Here is a 21,118-nt window from a genome sequence, read left to right on the forward strand (position 1 = left end):
CAGGGACATCCACCAACGTGATAAGCTCTGTGCTAAAGTGAACTGTCTCATCTGTCCCCAGGAGCCTCTGACTGATGTGTCAAAATACAATTGTGTACCAGTTCTATTGCTGTTCTGTGGAAGAAACACTTCAGCACACTATTGACATCACAAGCAAATTAAAAGACTCACCAAAGTTAATATTCTCACATTATAACAACATCTCCTATAAATTATTAAAGCCCACACAATTTATTACCCATGTTAGAGGGGTAAAAAAAGCAAGTTGAATCATGAGCCACACTACTTAATGATTTATATTTTTGGTCTTCAATGCGTTGAGGTTTATAAATCATCCTGCTCAGCTCTACACTGCACCGAGGAAAAAGCAGTTGGTAGCCATGCCCTTCTCCCACCAATGATCACCTATGCACAGAGTGGAAGTGTCCTCATTATTGTAGCATCTCTCAGCAGCCTCTATGTTTCAGACTCGCTGTGCCTTTTCATTACTATAATGTTTAAGCATGGCATTGAATGAATATGATTTAAGGCTTTAGATGATAGATCTAAGCTTTTTCAGAAATAAATATTAACCTCATTATTTAGGCAGGGAGTCCAAACTGACTTGTATTCTGTCTCAAGGCTTCTGAGTAAATCAAGATATACTTAGAACTCTTTTGCTCTCAAGTCTAGTCCGCCGGCTTCACCACTAGTCTATCTTGATTATGTTTCGTGTTTTTAAACAAATAAATATACTTTATTCCATTCTGAGTGGTATGTTTACTCTCTAGCGGTGCCATTGACTTGGGCAACTCACTTAGGTTCTCAGAGATTTGCTTCCTAATCTATCGAACGAGGTTATTTGTATTAAGTAATTCTCAACATTTCTCTTCCAGGTTTAAAATTCTGAGTCATAGTGTATGGCTGCAAACTGCGCCTTGGTTTCCCCTGCTGGTGGTGTGCCTGAGAGCCCGATGCACATTCGCTCCAGGCATCTCTCTGCTTTTGCCTACAATAGCTCTAAGAGGCTTGGAGTCTGCACTGGGCCTGTCTGCCTCTTCTTGTCCATGCTGGCTTTAGAGGAGTAGAGAGATTTCAAGAGGAAATGAGCTACACTTGAAAAGAATAAGAAGTTAGAGACGGGTTGGAACCACTGGGATTCTTCTAGAAATGATGAGCAAATGTTGTAAAAACTCTAACTAGATCCCCTGGTGTTAGTTTATAATTCAGGGCCTTTGGTGACCATTTGATCGGACTCCATTGCTTGTTTTCACATGAACTCTTAATGAAGAGCCTCTAGTCTGGGGACATTCCCATCCCAGGCTGGAGTTCCCTGGTGTACAAACACTGATCTGTGCTCTGGAACAGTCACTAGCATGTCAGATTTTGAAAACAGTGTCATGTTATATCACTGTTCTAAGTTAGCAGTGAAATAAACACTGAAGTGTAAACTAAAAAGGCATGTAAATACAAGTTGTTTTAATACAGTTTCTCTTGTAAAGACAATTTGTTACACATACTTCTTGGAATTAAAATAATAGACATCAATAATGCATGGACTACACATTTAATTTGCTTTGTAAGTGTAAACAAACATGCCTACACATTTTATATGGAGCCTCCAACTTGGGAAACATAATTTGAACTTTAAAAACGTGTTATTTTAGATTTGATACATTTGCATCAGTATTCCAGTCTCTGATGTCACTTGAATGGAAGTCTGGGTTTTTCTTCCACTTAAATATACAACTTTGCAGACATCAATTAAGCCTAATCACTCAGTTTTCTCATCTGAAAAATGGAGACAGTAATCCTTAACCACGTCATCGAGCTGATGTGCATCTACAGAGATCATGTGTTTGTGAGAGTTCTTTTTTAAAACAATACATCTTTATAGAAAGAAAAATCAATATTTTCATTTTAATTAACACGAATAATGACTAAATCCAATGGAATTTTTCATTTCTAATCCAAGTAGAAAAATCAAATTTTTACTTATCTACTAGGAACACCTTTCTCAGACAATATTTACACATTCCTTTTCCTGCTTGAAGAGATTGTGGATGGGTGGGGTGAAGGAACAGTTCACTTTTACCTCCCACCTCCCAGAAACTGTATCATGTTACAGAAATCTTAGAACACACAGTGGCCAAAGCTACTGGTTTTGCAACTTGCTTGTTGAGTAAATTCAGTAAGCATTTATTGTTTTTCAGCAGTGTGCTAGGCCCCTGTTCACACGGTCAGATAGATGAGTATAGGAAGGATTTACTATCATACACATAGGAAAATCGTTTTCCTGTCTAGGTATCTTTTCCCCAAATATTTGAGTGCTAGGATGTGGTAAGGATGGGTATACTCGGAAAAGTTAAGTTCAGGCACTGGTTGCCTAAGATCTTTATGCAATTAGACATTCAAGTTATTGTAGAAGTTGAAGGATAATGTCCCATTGCAGAACAGAGGCTTAAGAAGCCTTTGCTAAAATGTAAGGTCCACTCTGATGATTAGACAGAATCATTGAACCTTATGCTACCCTACATAAACAATGGAATCTATAAGCACCCTCCTAAGAGAGAGGCATTTAGATGAGATCTTTAAGACTTAGGTATTGTGTACCATGAATGAACATGAAAGGCTGGTTGGCATAAATAGCCATTCATTCTGTCAATGACATTAATTGAAAACTCAAGGGTGCATAAAGCCCCATTCTCATTTATTGAGTAAGCCACAAGAATACCTTCACATCTGTATGCAAATATTTCACAACTGAAAATCCACTACTAGTGATGAGTGAGTGACGCTGATTTGAAGAGGCTGTCAAGGGGTAACACATACACATTGGCTGTGACTTTTCCACGGAATGTTTGCCTAACCACTTGTTTGTCATATTTTTCTGCAATGTTCATGTCCTTTAAATGTATTATGGCACTTGTAAATTCTAAAATTTGTTCTGGTGTCCTTGACAAATGCCTGTAATTGGACTGAAAACCTTGGCAATGTATTTTGGCAGGGTATTAGTATGCCTACTGTGTAAAGGACCATGTGTTGAGATTTCTTTACATTCTGTAAAAGCTTTAGGTTTTGAATAATTTTATTATACTCATATGTATAGGGTGAATAAATCTTCAATTACTGTTAAGACCTTTTCAAAGTTCTCTTCTCCATTCTCCCTCTTTGTCTACACTTTGAGCACAAGGAATACCACCTATTTTACTGTATCAGGGAATACCAAATAATCAAGGGCCTAGTTCCCTCCCGGCCTTGAGCTAATTTATCTGTAGGACTTTGGATTGACAAATTGCCTAATCTTGCTGAGCTTGGTTAGCAGACTCTGTCCTGTCCCGCCCACATTCCCTCAGTGTTCACCTTTGCACCCCAAAGATTGCTTATTGTGAACACTTGTGACTCTGGGACTGATGACTTTTTTTCTGGCTTTGAGAATATGCTCAGTTTACAAAACAGGAAGCCAGACGTACCCTAGAGTTGTTATCTCTGGAGGCCAACTTCAATCGAAGAGGGAAGAGGGAGTTGGTAGATAAATATCCCAGCTTCTGTGTCCCTTGGTTGCGCTAATACTGAGCTGTGTTCTACACCATCCTTCAGAGTTCCCCAGCAGGACTGAGCTTCAGTTGCCAAATTGGAAACTGCCTTGAAAACCCACTTTTTTGTTGGCTTTCTTTCATTCTCTGTCTCATTCCTCACTCCGGGTCAGTGTTTCCCGGGATCAGCTCCCATATAAATTACTTGCAGTTGGGTCCTTGTCTTAGAGTAAGCTTCTCAGGGAAACCCAATCAAAGTAGTTTCTCTTTTGTAAAATTAAAACAATAATACCTGTCCACAGGGTTATTGTGAGAATCGAATGTGCTAATATATATAAATAAAAGTGTTTATGATTTGCAAAACACTAAACAAATTCATATATTTTAACCATCATTATTGCCATTGCTATTGGGTTTTCAAACTTTAATTCAAGCATATAAAATATTTGCAAATATAATTCTTTAGCTGTGAGCTAAAGAGAAAAAATGTCTGAAATAAGGTAAGCGAGGACGTTGTTGATAAAGAATAGAGGATTAACACCACAGGATGAAGGGAACTTTTCAACTATTACCGAAATACCATCCAACACCCACAGAACCCTCTCTCCCAAAAGACAGATGTCAAATCCAAAGGATTAGAAAACAGACAACTGTTTTTTCCCTATTGTCACTTACTTTTCTAGGGAAGAATATCTTTCCATCTTTTCTCTGTTTGGAAGGTGCCTTTTCATTGTGTTATAAATTCACAGGGCAGGGACTGTATTTAAATCTTCATTTTGTACAGTGCTTTGAAAAGTTAATCATGTTATTCAAATATTCAGAAAGATAAAGTGAAACCATCTTCCTGACCAAAAGCAGACCGAGAGTTTAAGAGTTTAAGCAGCAGCAGCTTGACATAGTAGTGTCCATTCACCAACCAAGAGGAAAGTTGAATATTGAGGCAGTGAATTAAAGACAATTTAACCCTGTGGGTTACCTCAAAAATAAAAGCAAATATGTGGGAAATTTTTCAGGAAAAAAAAAATTGTCAAGCCAGAGGTTCTTGTTGCTTGATACACTTTAACCATCTTACTCAGAAACCTGTTTAGAAAAAAAAAAAATACAAAACTCTATGCATTGTGGAAGCAAGATGATAACTCAGATAAAGAACTGTGATTTGTAATATATTTAACACCCTAAAGAGATAAGAAAACAAATGTCAAAGCAATACATTCATATTGTAGGTTCATGTAATTATATCTTGCCAGCTAAATGAGTTTTATTAACTGAATGAAATGCTGAACACTTCTCTACAATTTTGTCACAACATAATTTTCTTGGGTATTAATCAATTGTGACCAAATTTGCCCCAGAACTGAACATACCACAGCGCATATTTAGTTTTAGTGTGTGGTTGACTGCCATGTTGAAATAATGATCTTTCGTAATTGTTAATGATTTTAGTGAAATTTAACACATTCACAGCAGTTACAGTGATACAATAGATCTGTCATCACAGTCACAACTTAGGTCCCGTCAGAATATTCTTGAGATGTTAAAATAGTCACATTGCTCTCCGTCTTGTGGCTCTCTAAACATTTTTACTCCCATTTTATCCTGGGAAGTCACAGTTAAGAATTTTCCTTTATATTTGTTCCCACAAAGACTTTTGCTAATCTTAATTCCTAGGCTGACTGACTCTTTGTGATCCTTGGGTCTTAAAAAATTCTTATTGCATTTCTCATTTTTAAACCACATTTGGGCAGTCACTTTTTGCCCCCCTGCTTCCATAATACGTAACTGATACTGCTAGTATAGCACTTGTCATACTGGATTATAGATAGCTGCTGAAGTGGCTGTCGCCTGCATTAGACTATGAGTTCCCTGAAGGCAGTAACCACCATTTCATTTTTGCATTCTTAGCACCTGTCACAGTCCCTGTCACAGCATCTAGTCAGTGCTCAATACGTGTTTTGGTGATTGAATCAAATAGACACAATGCAGTGTATTGATACTTAACGTGTTTGCTGATTCACCTGACACCAGTGTTTTCTTATTATGTTATACTTAAGTCCTTATTAGAAGAATTAGCTTTTTTTTTTTTTTTTTTTTTTTTTTTTTAAAGAATGAGTTTTTAAACCAGAAAGGCATAATCACATTTGGGTTGAAAATTATTTAGTTCTATAGCTTACGTATCTTTCAAAAGCTGTTTGCTGTCCAATGGCTTATAGGTTTTAAATATGTTTCTTTCTGAAGAGCAGGATTTCAAAAGATTTCTAATTTTTAAAAACATATTTTTACATTGCCAGGGAAAAAGCATAATAGGTGAGACCAATCTTTCACCTGATAAGTGTGAACATTCCTACTACATTATGATTTGTTCAATTCAAGCCACTGATTTTAAATAGGAAAAGAAATTGAATAAATGTTTTTAAAAACCCCAACTGTTGAAAAGTTCTGTAATATAATCTAAAATAAATATACCAACTTAACTTTTTCTTATAAAAAGGAAACTGCTAGGTTTAAAAACCATCTGCAGAATAAATATTTATGAAGTAGAATGACAATCTGACTTATCCAAAGCATTGGCATACATTTTCTTAGTTAATGTTTGATGAAGCACTTCCACTTACAATTCTTCAGTGAACTAAAAGAAGAGTTTCATTAACTATTTTTGAAAGATAATGAGGCCATGATCCCTTTCCAGATGTTTCACTCATCAAATAATTGTGATCTTCCTTCCAAATCTCCCTGGTTGCTTGGTTCCTATTTCCTTGCTTATTGAGCAGTGATTTATAAAGATGAAGAGAAACTGAAATGCTAGACAGACATTAGGGATCGGATATATTTCATGTGTGTCCAAGGTACAGAATCTTGTACTCTGAACATTATTATAAATTGAAAAGTAATTTCATAAATTGCAAAGTTGGAAACTTTGGAATCTCTTGAATATACATAAATATAAAATAAATAATATTCTTGTGTATAAATATACAATAAATAATATTCTTTATGTGTTTCTATATACATAGTTGCAAATCTATGTATGAAAATATGTACAATCTTTTCAATCTCTCTGAAAACTATTGTTGATGGTCAGCCAGGCCCACAAACTTCACAAAATTAAGGCATAATTTTACCTTACAAAAATTATAGGCTCTTGAAGTTTTGTTACCAGAAGAAAATTACCTCAGATGTGGATATAGAAAACATTTTTTTCATGGTTCTTGCTTAGGAGTATAGGTACTATTTCTCACAGAGAGGACTTAAGATTATGACTCTGCAGAATTTCCTTTGGCATGTAGGAAGGAAACTTGGCTTTTTGCTTTAGAGCAGACTAATCTAATTCTGTCTTCTCCTATTCTAAAGTGCAAGACTAAGAGGAAATAGAGCCTATAATACAGTGTAGTTAAGGGTACACTGTAAAAGGTACTTTTAAATATAAGAATAAAAATGTCAAATCACTACATTGTACACATGAAATGAATATAACTAATGTAATATTGTGTTCCAACTATACTTAAAAAATGAATAAATATGAATAAAAAATTAATAAAATGAATACATTTAAAAATAAATAAGTAATTGCCTGGGTAGAAAATACAATGATAGATAAGTTGATGATCACATGAATGTAACACCATTAATAATAACACAGCCAACATTTACTAAGTGCGTACTATGTACCAAGTACTTTTTTTTTTAATTAAAGTTCATTGGGGTGACAATTGTTAGTAAACTCATATAGGTTTCAGGTGTACAATTCTGTAACACATCATCTATACATCACATATATGTTTACCACCCAGAGTCAGTTCTCCTTCCATCACCACATATTTGATCCCCCTTACCCTCATCTACCACTCTCCTCCCCCCTTACCCTCTGGTAACCACTAAACCAAGTACTACTGAAAACTCTTCCGTGCGTCTTTTTCCCCCACAATGACCTTCTGAGGTAGCTACTAGTATTAGCTCCATTTTACAGATAGGAAACTCAGACAACATTTTAGGTAACTTGCTCAAGTTCACACAGCTAGCATAGGATAGAAATCTGAAGCAGTTGTGCTCCATGGTGATTGCTATTATACTACGTAATAATGAGCACTAGATGATACGAGAGCTTGGAGCTATTTGCTTTGCGTCTTGGTACTACCCGTGTTTCCCTTAATTACTCCCCAAACTGTCATTCAGTTCTATCTGTTTGACTAGTTAGTTCTAGTTGTGACAAATGGGCTAAAGAAAATGATAATAAGCAATGTGTAAACAGTATATAACAAAAACAACAGGATTTTTGCATCGTTTTGGCATCATTGATATTCTTTGTATTTTAATCACCCCATTTTCATCTCTTAGAAATTATTGAAAATGCTTCCAGGTTATTGACAAAAGTTTAATTGGGGTAAAATGGATGTCCCAGGGGAGGAAAAGGAACGTACCCTGCAGCTGTGAGTGTTGGTTACTAATAGCTGCCTTCATCCTCTGAGAAGGGGAAACTGCCTTGTTTGGAATGTTCTCCCACTTGGGCAGCCAGCAGCCAATGATTAACTGATAATCTTTCCAGGCCCCCTCTTTGCTGCAGGGATGGCTTGAATCCTGGAGCTCCAGAGCTGCCTGTAGAACTAGGCAACCACAGTTTTCAACTGAAAACATATCCTTGTTTAGCTTCTTTGCTTGCCCCCTTTTACTTTTTCTAAGAGCACTCTCTCAATAAATCACTTTTATAAGAATCTTTTTCTTAGGTTCTGCTTTTAGGGAATTCAAGCCAAGATGGATGGTACTAGAAGTGGCCCTGGGAAGCAAAGTCATAGGTGGGTTCTGGAAGAGGATGACGGCGAGGCCCCTGTCTCTGGTGGTAGGTACCGCATTATTAGTCTCTGGCATTCTGTAGCACTGTGATTGTTAAGATCAGAAGTCAGCAAACTGTGGCTTGTGAGCCAAATCCAGCTCATTGCTTTTTGTAAATAAAGTTGTATTGGAACACATTCATTTATGTATTGTCAGACAGAGCTGAGTATTTGAGGCAGATATTGTATAGCCTGCAAAGCCTAAAATATTTACTATCAGGCCTTTTACAACAAACAAACAAACAAACAAACAAACAAAAAACACACAAAACTTTGCCAGTTCTGTTCACCCATAGTAGTAAACTGGGTTTAGATGCACATAGAAATTGATACCTCTAGCTTTGAGAGGTAGGGGGTAATTGGAACTATCAGGACTGTGGATTTGGGTGATGATAATTAGTATCATTGATTCATTAAAAAGAGAAAATGGCATCGTCTATTAGTTAGTACTGAAGTTATAACAAATTAACACAAAGTTAGCAGCTTAGGAACACATACACTTACTATGTCCCTGCTTCTATGGGTTAGGAGTCTGGGGAGGCTAAACTGGGTACTCTGATGTAGGGTCCTTTAGAGGGCTACAATCGGAGTATCACCCAGGATTGGGCTCTCACCTGAAGGCTAGACTAGGGAAGTATCCACTTTCAGACTCATGTGATTATTGACAGGATTCCATTCCTTGTGAGCTGTTGGTAATGGCCATCCTCGGTTCCTTGCCACATAGGCCTCTCTCCAACACAGCAGATGAATTCATCAAAGCCAACAAGAGAGGGATTATGCTAGCAAGACGGAAGGGGCAATCTTATATAGCTTAATCATGAATGTGACATCCTGTCACCTTTGTCATATTCTGTTAATTAAAAGCAAGTTACAAGGCCAGCCCATACACAAGGCAATGGATTATACAGTGCTGTGAATGCAATGGGGCAGGGCTCATTGGCAGCCATCTTAGAGTCTGTCTGCCACACCGGCTCAGACCTATTATTCAGAATTTAAAGCAAACTGTGGGAGTCAGAAAGACTTATTAGAAGCTTTTAAAGAGACAGTCATCTCTTTTAGCTAGAGGGAAGACAGATTTGAAGATCAGGTTCACTTCATAATTGTGAAAGTGGCAGAACTTTAAAGAAGGCTAAATTCTTAGCCTACGCAAGTCCAAATTCAGGGCCATGGAAGAAACAGCATGGATTGTGTTTGGGATAGGGGTATTTGGGTCGTTGAGAACCTGAAATCTGCATATTCCCCTGAATACGTTTGGCTTGCAGCAGTGGCTAGTAAACCCTTTTCTCTTGTTGGAAAAGAGACATTTTTCTGAAAATTATACAGAAGTCTCACATGTGACAGGTCTTACAAGACAATGCTCAGAAGCTGCCTGTGCTTCTCCTCATGGGAGTCAGACCAATAGTTTGGGCCATAACTCAGCATATCCCGACTAGGAAAGTAATGGCCTGCTAAGATAAGGTATACACCAAGAGAGTGCCAGGAGTTGGCTGACATGTATGCCCAGATTGTTGCCTGGGAGTGGATTCTGAAGGTCTTGCAACCAAGGTGGGAAGAATATAAAGCTAAATGCACAGTTTGCTGATATGGGGTTACTCTGTTGTGACACAGAATTGCATACTCCACCACGGCTCTGGGTGATAGGTCTAATATAAGGATAGCTATTAATTGCTTGGAAAATGTAGTGGCCCACATGAAATGAAGTAGAGATCCCAGCACTTTAGTAATAGATAGAGGAGGAAGGAAAAAGCAGATTAAAAAAAAAAAGGGCATGCAAAAATGGGATCATTATGTACGACTAAAAAAAATCTATATTTGACTCTATTCCTCAGGAGGGCTTGGAGAACATTCTGTTTATTAACATGCTGAGGAATCTGCTAAAGAGGGGGATTCAGCAGTGAAGTAGCCTAGTCCTTCTTAGGCCAGGGATAGTGGGCGATGCTGTTACTGGACTGGGGTCCACTGTGGCAATGGGGATGTAAGGTTACAGAGCAATAGGCGATGGGCAGCACCTAAATGTCAGAAGCAAAGTTGGTGCAATCGCCACAAAGGGAAGTAAGGTTGGACTGTCTGTTCTATCTGTGGGGTGGAGGCTGTCCCAAAGTATCTATGGAAATGGTAACCTTGTGTAAGGGCAAGACAGATGGGCAGCTAACAAGGGTAATATTTGTATATGTAATCAAAAGAGATTTAAAAATTAGATAGGCCAAAGGCTGAGGTTCTTAATCTCTTGCTCTGTCTGCAGACCTGAGCTAATTCTCAGATCCAGAACCCACTGACTGAAGGAGATGCTGGGTCCCCACGAGAAAGGAACTGCAACATTAACGAAAGTGTGTCACTCCCTACTCCTCCCCAAAAGGATAAGAGCTACTTACTCAGGAACTGTACACTGGGGGAAAACGGGAGACTCTCTAGCCAATATACCTAGATCTGCAGAGGTACAAGCCTCCAAGGAGGAACACCTAAAAGGGGGACAGACAAAAGAGATGGTGGCTCTGTTATAGCCTTGGGACAAACTGCAGCCGGGGAAGCTGTGGTTTCTTCTGCTAACTCTTCTCTTACATATTAGCCCAGAAAATGTGACTAACCAGGATCCTGAAGAAATAATGCCTGGATGGAGTAAACTTAATGGAAGAAGCAAGTGGGTCTGAGCAGTGCAAGGGGTGGATCGCAGTGGTTGTTGCCGCCTCTCCCATTCCCCAGCAGCTGTGAGTGTTTCGCTGCTAACAGCTCATGGCTGCATCCTTGCCAAAGATTTATCCTTAGCTGAACAGTGCCAACTCACCTGAGAATTACCCTCCTTGGGGATAAGAGGGGCTATCCCTGTGGAACAATTTATGTTCCAGAGCTCCGCCAAGGGCCAGGCTAAGTTAAAGCCAGTTTTCACCTGAGACCACATCCTTCCTGGCTGTCTTCTTTGGCCGATTGTGCTTCTCTTGCTCCCCATCTCCTGAGAGCACTCCCTTAATAAATCACTTTCAGAAAAATGTAAATCGCAGGCCCTGCTTTAGGAAGTCTGACTTAGGACACCATCTTCTACTATTAACTATACTGGAAAAATCTTTTCAATCCATATCACTCTGACCCAAACCTGAGAGAATGCACATGAAAAATTGTATTGAAGTTGCCAAACAATTTTTTTTAACCTCCTAAAATCTCTCCTTAATTTATTACCACAGCCAAAGCTCTTACTCATTTTCAATTCTCAACTTCACTATAACTGATGACCATTATTCTATTCTTTTTACTTTCCAAGCATTCCTTTATACTGATGCCAATTATCTTTTAAAACATAATTCTGATCATGTTACCCCCCTACTTAAACATTTTGGTGACTTTCCACTGTTTCCTGGATGAGATCTCAACTCTTTAATGTAGCATACAAAGCTTTGTTTATTGGGCTGCAATTTGGAACTGAATTATAGCAGACTCTTTCTCTGCCATATAACCTATACACCATGTACAGCAGTCAGACTCAACAACTTCTTATCCCCTGAATGAGGCATACTCTGGTTTGAATCCATGCTATTCTTTCTGCCTGAGATGGCCTTTCCTTCCTCTTCTGCTTGTGAATACCTTATACTTAAAGACACGATCTATTTATTAACTTTTCTGTGAAACTACTATTGACCAACCCATTACTTGTTTCCAAACTCCAGGAAAAATTAATAACATTGTTCTCTGTGCTCTTATAGCACTAAGTACATACCTACCTTATGATGCTTGTCATATTTTTTGTGATTGTTTATTAACATGACTTTGGATTTTTCAAGAACCATGTGATTTGTCCTTGTATCTGTAATAATTATCACATGGCTTAAGCATAGCATTTTCAAATATATATATGCAAATTGAATGAAGAACTTGGCTGATTCTCAGCTTCTCAGCCTGCCAAGTTGGTCAGTTTTATTCCAGTTCCTGGCTTTAGTCATTTTCCTCTTACTGGAGATTTGGAAGCTGAAGAGAGTCTTTGGACAACTGTCTGCTCACTTGTGTCAAATGGTTGTTCCTACCTTCAGTCCATCATTGCATGAGTTTATATAATTTTAAATCCTATGCATTCACACACATTTACACTCCCAGTGATTTGTAACAAATGGACTGACAAATATATTTCTAAGTGGCAAGAGTAAGCCTGAAATTCAGCATGGTGACATAAATGCAAACCTGTATTTTATCTCTCCTTGAAAGTCATAGCAAGCATGGGAGAACTGAGAGAATCTGTTTTACAAGTAGTAAAACCCACTTATTACTTCCTAACTTCTCTGTATCGTAATCACTCTGGAGGCCCATTTAATTGGTCAGTGTTTCTGCCATCTAGATTTCCAGATAAGCAGAAAATGATGCTTTTTAAGTTTTCAACTTTTTCTTAAAAAGTGTTTTTTTTATATTTTTGAGGGGCTGGGTTTTGTGGATCTAGCCTTAGGGAGTTCAAATAAATATATTTAAGAAAAGTCCTCAGTATATTATTAGAAATTATATTAGTGATCTGGAATAAACCAGACGGTATAAACAATCCTAAAGGCTCTGTATGATAGGAACTCAATGGTTAATGTGGCATAAAGCCTGGTTATGAGAATCTGACCTGCTAATAATATTCATTGTTTTCCTCCAGCCACATTCTTAGCCTTGGCTCCTCCAGCTCCCTCTGACTTCAAAGGAAACTCTGCATGAAGGAGGGCACACAATAGGAGAATTGGTCTGATTATCCCTCTCTGTTTGGAAATGGGTAAAGATTATAGATATGTTTTCTTTTTTCTGTGCTTTGGATTATATAATGTCAATTACCTCAAGCAAAGCCCCCTACCCAGGCTAATGCACTGATTTGGATTATACCCAAATTGCATAAAATTGGAAACAAGATATTAATAATAATCCATAATGGTGTAACATAATATAATACATGTTTATTTTCATTGGCTTTAGCTGGTACAATAAAAAAAGTAAATTAGTTTAGAGATTTAAATTTTGTGTGTATCATACCCTGATCTTTTTGCTCTTCCTTCACCACTTCATAGTATGAATGAGGTAATTAAAGAGTCTACTTCTTCCCTGTTCTACTATAGCACATTTTTGCCTCTTTAAATGTGTTTGTGTGTTTGTGAATATGTGCGTGAAAACGTGTGTGTGTGTGTGCATGCGCATCGATTACTTTAACCAATGTTTGAAAATGAAAGCTAAAGGCCAAAGGATTGAATTAGCCCAACCTGGTAATTAAAAGACCATACATAAAGTATTAACCAGGAACCGCCGATGGACTTTTCATTCTCAACCCAAAATGAAAAGGCAAGCATAATAATCCCACATAGCTTCTACGAATGATGTCAGGATGTGTTCTCTCAGAGTCAGCTACTGGACATGACTTACATCAAGTTAAACAAAACAATGAAGGATCTGGGATTCTGGAAGGGCCAAGAGTTTGAACAGGAGATCTTTAGCCCTTCTGCCTGCAATGCATAATCATACTTCCTGTTTGTTTCATGGGTGCTTACCATTCTCTGAAAGCAAAAACATTTGTAACTTCCACATGAGGGACTAAATGTTCTGGTCCCACTCTTCCTGTTTAGAATTATTTCCCACAGAAGTGAATCAATACAATTTAAACTACTAAACAAAAATAACAAAATCTTCAATGAAGTCTTTATTAAAGGCATAAAGCTGTGTCTTATTAAGCTTCCAGAATATTTGGGATTGTCCAAACTACAAAAGAATTATATAACCTCTAAATGAACTCCATCAAGGTTGGCTTGCTGTTTAAATTTCTTTAATAAAGACTCCATTTCCTTTATAAGTCTGTACTGACCATAAGGTTCCATATTACCCAATCAAATCTTAGAGCAATAACAATAACTGGAGATTTGATCTCAAAAGTGACATAATTTGAACTATTTCTGCTCACAAATATAGAAGGTTGTGGATAAGTAGCATGAAGGTATTTTTTTCATGACTAAAATAGTTTAGAAATGTATAAAATAAAAATGAGTTTTTTATGAATTGAATGGTTTAGTAAGCCCCCAGCTTTAGTGGCTTGTCATTTTTTAGCCAGCTTTTAGGCTTGACTTACCAATGCCCCAGGAAAACAAAGCAAGAAACTTGAACGCAAACCTTTCAACCAGGTAACTCTATAGTTTATAAGTGGCAATGAATGACATTTCCTCAGGAAAATTTTGGAAATTACCAATGTCGCACATTTTATTAATCCATGTTTAACCTGAAGCCTAGAAACTAGCTCCCCTTCTTCCTGTCTTCAAGATTTCTATTACCAACTGTACTATGTTGAGGTTTATATGACAGGCCATTTCAACACTTTTGTTTAGTTAAATGGAAGTGCATCACTTTTAAAGAAAAGCCCTATTGCCAAAAAATATAAACAGCCCTAACTTTGATTAATATAAATATTTAAAAACCAGAACATTCTGTTACATCTTACAAAAACAATTCTGATGTAGCTGATGGGAAAGAAAAAGTGCTTTCATACATTAGACGAATCCAACAAAATACAGCTGCAGAACAAAATTTTAAGTAAATATGAATTGTTTGTCTTTTCACGGGGCCCTGGTATTTACTTAAATGGAGTTATTTTAGAACATTCCATGTTTCATTAGTAACAATGAAAGTTTTTTTTTATAGTTTTAATTCTAAAGGATTTGATTTAAATTTCAAAGTCCTATAATTAAAAAACACCATTTAACTTTTCCTGCTGCCCAGTTTAGGGTTTTGCTAATAAGCCACTGGACAAGAGATGTATGAAATGAATAGATGAAGAAAAACATTAACAGCAAAAGTGAGGTCTGGAGGGTGAAGTTAGTTTATTAGGCCCCGTTTGTCACGAATGGCCCTGCTACACATATAAAAGCAAATCCCTCTACCTTAGAAGATTAATTCTGAAGGAGGCACTCTTGGGTCAAAGTATACATAAGCGTGTGCCTAATCTCAGAGAAATCAGGCTATTTTCTCACAGCAATTAAGCAGAGGTCTGGGGTTTCACCCACAGTGTATTTAAACACAGGATACAATTAAACCCCAAAGTATTAATATCTTTGCTCTGTAAAATTGCCCAGGAAATAGATTTTGCCCTCTTCCAAATGAAAAGCAAGGCAAATTAAGAGAATTACTTGATTCTTAGCTAAGTTGCTTGAAATAAGAGTGTTGAATTTTCTTCTAATTGCAAATGTCTTATGTACATAAAGACAGTTCTTACTTTACAATAGGGTAAGAGTTATAAGCGTTCTAGTTCCTTTAATCTAAATAACGAATCTTAGAAGTTTGCATGAAAATGAACTGTAATTAAATTTCTTATTCAGCATATGTTAAAAATCCACTCCTTATAAAAATCTGAGAACTCACTCTTTACCACCAACAAAATGTCACAACTGGAAAGCTTTGCAGCCAATGCAAAGAGTAAATAAAAACATAAATGTAACTCTTAAGCAACCAAGTGTTTGGAGGTATTGCTTTCTGCAGAAGTTTTTCTTGAAGTCATTTTATTAATATACTCATCTGAAACCAAGAGTTAATCTTCTAGAGAGAATTATTGACAGTTTAAAACACTGCCTCACAAATGCTAACTATAAAAAAATAAATAACTTCTAATTTTTGTGTATTAGCTTTCTAACGGAAAAAATTTTAATAGTATAAAAGTTATATTAAACAAACCACCACCTTTATATGGACTTTGAAAAAAAAATAACCCTGGTATTTAAAACATTTTTCCTCATATTACCATTATCATTACTTCTCTTTTGTCTACATATCAGATTAATATTCCATTTTATTGCCAAACCAAATTCTCTTTGAATTTTTGCGGGAAAGTAGTGGAGAGGAATTGTAAAAGATAGAAATTAATAGCTTTTTAATTTATATAGCTGAATCAATATTTGTTTCATTTATATAAGTTTCTAGTAAGATGCTTGTAGGTGTACGATCCAGTGAGAAATTTTATACTCCATCACACACAGGCATGCTCTTAGAAATTCAGAAAACTGAAAGAATGATGCAATGTAGAATGAATCAAATGTGGGATGGTATTTCCATGTGTGTACTGACATATTTTCCTACCTACCATTCCACTGTTACTTTTAAATGGAGCTGAGTACTTAGCTCAGGTAAAGCGCACATGGCAATGTCTCTTGAAACCACACTATAAATAGTTCAGGCCCTTTTTGATGTGTGCTGGGATATGTGAGAAGGCATGCAATGTGAATTTTACGAAGGATTGTTTTAATAGGACCAATGACTTTAATAGTACTTCTTGCTGACATCACTGGCAAATTGGTCTAGTCTGTAACCTTTAAAAGTGCAGCATATCCCAAAATGAGTTACTTATTAAACAAATGTTCTTTTTTTTTGAGTGCAACTGACCTTTAAATGATTATTTCTCAGCACTTGCAACAAAGAGAATCTCACCTATCACCTTTACACTTTTGATGCTACAGGGAGTAGATCCATAATCTTTTCTCAACACTTAATGTGCCATACATGAAATTACAAACGCTAATGAGCACTTTTTCTATTAAGGGGGAAGTTCTATTACTTTATTAAATGACTGCAGTATATAGAAGCTATGGAAAAGTATAACAATAAATTATTTTAATCAACCTGCAACCATTTTAGAAAACATAACTCCAAAGCATCAAACAGTTATTTACTGTTCATGACAGTTTCTACTGAAACTTTCTCCCCTCAATTTCCAAGAGGTGCGGTGGGTGGGTGGGTGGGTTGGGAGTGATTTCAAGAGTTGTACTTGATTAGAAAAGCATTGTCTTTAGGCCCATGCACTTGTACAATATTTGCAGGCAATTTGAGCTACACCTACATACAACTAGCACAGTACCCACTTTCACTAATTGGGAGGAAAAGCTTTAGAAACTGCAGAAGTATCGATAGAATATATATCCTGTAATGTCAGCACTTTTAAGATTATGCTTTCCTCAGAAACATCTTTCCTTGTAAAGATGTAATGGAGATAATCAAGTCATGGTTTTCTTTAATTAAGTGAAAATGGTAATTGTAAACTTTATTCTCAGGAATCTAAACAAATCCAGCACATATTAGGAAGAGCTAATGTTTTCTGGTTTCACTTGACTACTATATGGAGATCCAAGTTACTTCAAGTTCCAATAGTCTTTTCTTGAGCAGATAACCTAGTTTACACTTTAGTAAAGCTGCTGAATCGGTTTCATTAGCCCCAAAATTTTGTCTCTTAAAAAAAAGAAATTTTTTAATTTTGAAAAATTCCAAGAAAAAGTTTATTGATCTGAAGGATTAAAATACTGTAATAAGCTAGTATGTCCATACTTTACGTAAATTTTACTGTAATATTAAGGTACAGGTAACTCAGGTAACTGCTTATGTTCCACAATAAACTTCTTTTCCCCCCGCAAATCTGACCTTATATATAAAATACTGTTTTGGAAAGGTGTTGGACTCTTAAAATTTTAAAATATCAACCCTTCACAGAATAAAAAGCCATTTTTCACTTAAGTAATCTCTCTCTCTCCTCTTTTCGCACATCTCTTACAAAGTGCATATATTGGAATAAATTACCAAGACATATGAGAATTTTTTCCTAAACAATGAAAAATAACTGTTTTGAAATAATGTTCACTTACGATTCTCTTTTCGTCTCTGACTTGGTAATATTTTGTAAAGCATGAGGGGCAGCCACACACCTTCAGCAGAGAAATAAAAATTAATGTCCTTTGGAAACATTGGGCTCTGAAAGAAAAAACAAAATAATAGCAGAGAGATATTACTTATTTATCTCCCTTTAGTTTAATTTACAAAAAGGCAAATCAATTATTTTATTGGCATGTAATCACAAAGGAAAACACATAGACTTAAGACTAAACTGACTCATTGTCAAGACTCCCTGGGTTTTATTCATTAATTATCGTGGCTGCCAACAAACAACAGATGAAAATCAACAATGCTGGATAAAATAATCATCAAGGGCTTCTATGTCTGTAAACTATTTAAATTCTTGAAATTGAATATTTATGATGAGTGATACTTCTTTAATGTATACCATATTTCTGCCAGTTCTTAGCTCTGACTGCCTTCAGAAACCCCAGATGCTCCTGTCCTTTTTTCACACCCACCTTTCCTTAGGCTTCATCACAGCCCCCTTTGCTAACATCATGCCTGTTAGAAAATTGAATACCCAGTGTCACTTGCAGCTTTTCCAGTGTCCGCTCATTTTGTGATACCCGTCTCCATCCTTCAGGATACCAGTTTAGTTTCACTAGCCTATCTGCCCTTCAAAGGCAGCCCCTATGAAAACAGTTGTGAAGCTTAGTTTGTGCTTATCAATACAATGTAAAGCAGTGCGGGCTTGCCTTCGTGGGGTTAGGGAATGAATCCATGTTGTCTGACAGCACTCTGGCCACAGATGTGACTGGTTAACTGTACAAGCAAGGAGGATAAATCCACACAACAATACTTCATTCACCAAGGAAATCTGCAGTGGATTACAGCTTCTCTATGGTTAAGTCTGGTCTTAATTTACTGCTTTTATTCAGTTTTCAACCACAAACGAGCCCCTTATGAGGCATTCACTATGCAGAATTGACAACTCTTTTTATCTACTTGAAAAATATTTTTGGATAATAATTTATGGTTACAAAATATTTTAAGCAGTTTGAATAGTTATATTATATTCTTTCAATGCTTAATGATGCAGGATCCCCTATAAAAATGGAATGCCAGGCAATTTGGTAATTTTTCATACAGTATTCATAACAACAGGACCATTTGGCCATAGAGAAACACAAATTAAAAGAAAACAACAACTGCGTATTTCATGAGAAGTCTTTTAAAGACTTTTTAAAGCTTTTAAATTGTATCTCAAGAGAAAATCAGAGTTCAGAACAGTGTCTAAAGGCTATATATATATGTATATATATACACACATATATATGTATGTATATATATATATACACATATATATGTATGTATATATATATACATACATATATATATGAAAAATAATTTTGGCAAGCATTGTATTTTATTTATGGATTATTATGTTTAAAATAGCATTTTGAACACCCTTCAGAAAGAAAAGAAAAAGCTGCAGGTCTCTCTGAGGACATAAGGGAGAGTTCATATGCTATTTATATTTTATACATGAGACCAAAATGTGTGGGTAGGTTTGTACTTTTTCACTATCAAACGTATTCTCTTAATTTATATTCTGAATTAATGCCATCTTTTTAAAAAATCCATCTGAAGGTGCTCATTATTATTGGGCAAAGAGTCGTTTTCAAGGACTGAGTGCCAGGAACTGCAACTACTCTGGAAACTTCAAATAGGCTAGAAAAAAATCATATACCTTTAACAAGGATCAAGTGCCAGTAACAGAATTTGTCCTTTTAGATGCAGTATTTTGCATTGTCTTCTAATATTGCCAAGCAGTGACCGTGTACCTAGAAATAGGACCCATGTAAATAAGATGAAATGTATTTTATAAACAAAGACAAAGGAAGTAGTGTGGTTGATGTTCTTTGAGATGGTAAGAGTTCCTTTTGCATTGCTTTAGATGAATTTAAACTGCAGGTACACAAAACTTTAGAACTTTTCTCTTGGCAGAATTTGAGCACTTTCAGACTCATTGATACTAAAGGATTCTACCCATTGCAGAATGAACTCCCTGTAGATTAACAAACGAAAACATTCAACTGAGGTACTTGCTGTGTTTTCCTCATTACTGGCTACACTATCTTGAGCAGGGAATGAGTGCTTGGGGGAAAGCATCCTTGGCATTTACAAGAAAGGACATTGTTTTTACAAGGAAGAACACATTTTCTAAAACATCTCTCCTCAAATGCCATAAGTAAATCATATTTAGAAAAACGCCAAATTATGTGTGTGCGTCAGGGGGAAAAACTACATAAATGTGCAATAGAAAAATAATGAACTGTATCACTTTGGTTAGTTAAGCAATTATTGCTTCTTTACAAACTCAAATGTTATTTGGTTTTCATAATAAAAACAGGTGGGGTTTGCTGTTTTATTGCTGTTGTCGGTTTGTAATTTTGCTCAAAAGAATGCTTTTTATCATTCTTGTTCTTTTAGAACTTGTCATGTTCTGCCTTTAATTTGGTAACTAGGTTTCATCACCTTCATTAGACGCTCTAATGAAGGTGTAAAAGAAAAGGTTAGTAAGGTGATAAATTAGACAAAGAAGCACCAGATTCAAATGCCACTTAATATAATTTCAAAATCATTTATATTAGAATAGTTTCATTTATAATACCACAGCTACCTTCTGTTGTTTATCTCAAACATATTAATGTACAGATAAGAGCAATTTCTGTAACAGACTACAGAGGTTTGGAATTATGACATCAATGAACTAGCATTGATAGTCCAAGGAAAAATGGTTTCTAACCATTGACCCAGCCGTGGGTCAATGAACTCAAGATTCTGAGGACGATTTGGTGGATTCTCTTCAATCCACTTGGTACATGGATTCATAATGTTCCTACATCATTTACATTACACCCTGTGTACCTGGATGCTAATCTCATTTCTCCTTCCTTTTCCTGCCAGGTATTATATGTAAAGTTAGAGTGGGAGGGTCATTTAACAATGAACTTCCCAATTGTATAATCATTACAAAGCTATTGTGGCTAAATAATTTGTTGTTTTTTAAGTCACTGTGCAATTTCAAGCTTTTAATGGTCCTTAAAATATAATAACCTGTGTCACTTATTTCCTGAAATGAAAGCTAGTTCCAGCCTTTGGAATTCATATAAACAAGGGATTCAATATGGTTTGAAG

At 36.3% G+C, this 21,118-nt stretch overlaps 1 protein-coding gene across 18 annotated transcripts in view; it reads right to left on the bottom strand.

Moving 5' to 3' along the window:
• The window catches only part of ADGRL2 (adhesion G protein-coupled receptor L2), a 604,130-nt gene that overhangs the window by 338,241 nt on the left and 244,771 nt on the right, over positions 1–21,118 (bottom strand). For all 18 annotated transcript variants that reach the window (XM_081056960.1, XM_081056956.1, XM_081056979.1 and 15 more), the window contains exon 4: positions 17,947–18,052. The gene's annotated coding sequence lies outside the window, so the exon portion shown is untranslated. The remainder of the gene's footprint in view (positions 1–17,946; positions 18,053–21,118) is intronic.

This window comes from Rhinolophus hipposideros (genome assembly GCF_964194185.1).
Source record: "Rhinolophus hipposideros genome assembly, chromosome: 8".
Lineage (NCBI taxonomy): Eukaryota > Metazoa > Chordata > Mammalia > Chiroptera > Rhinolophidae > Rhinolophus > Rhinolophus hipposideros.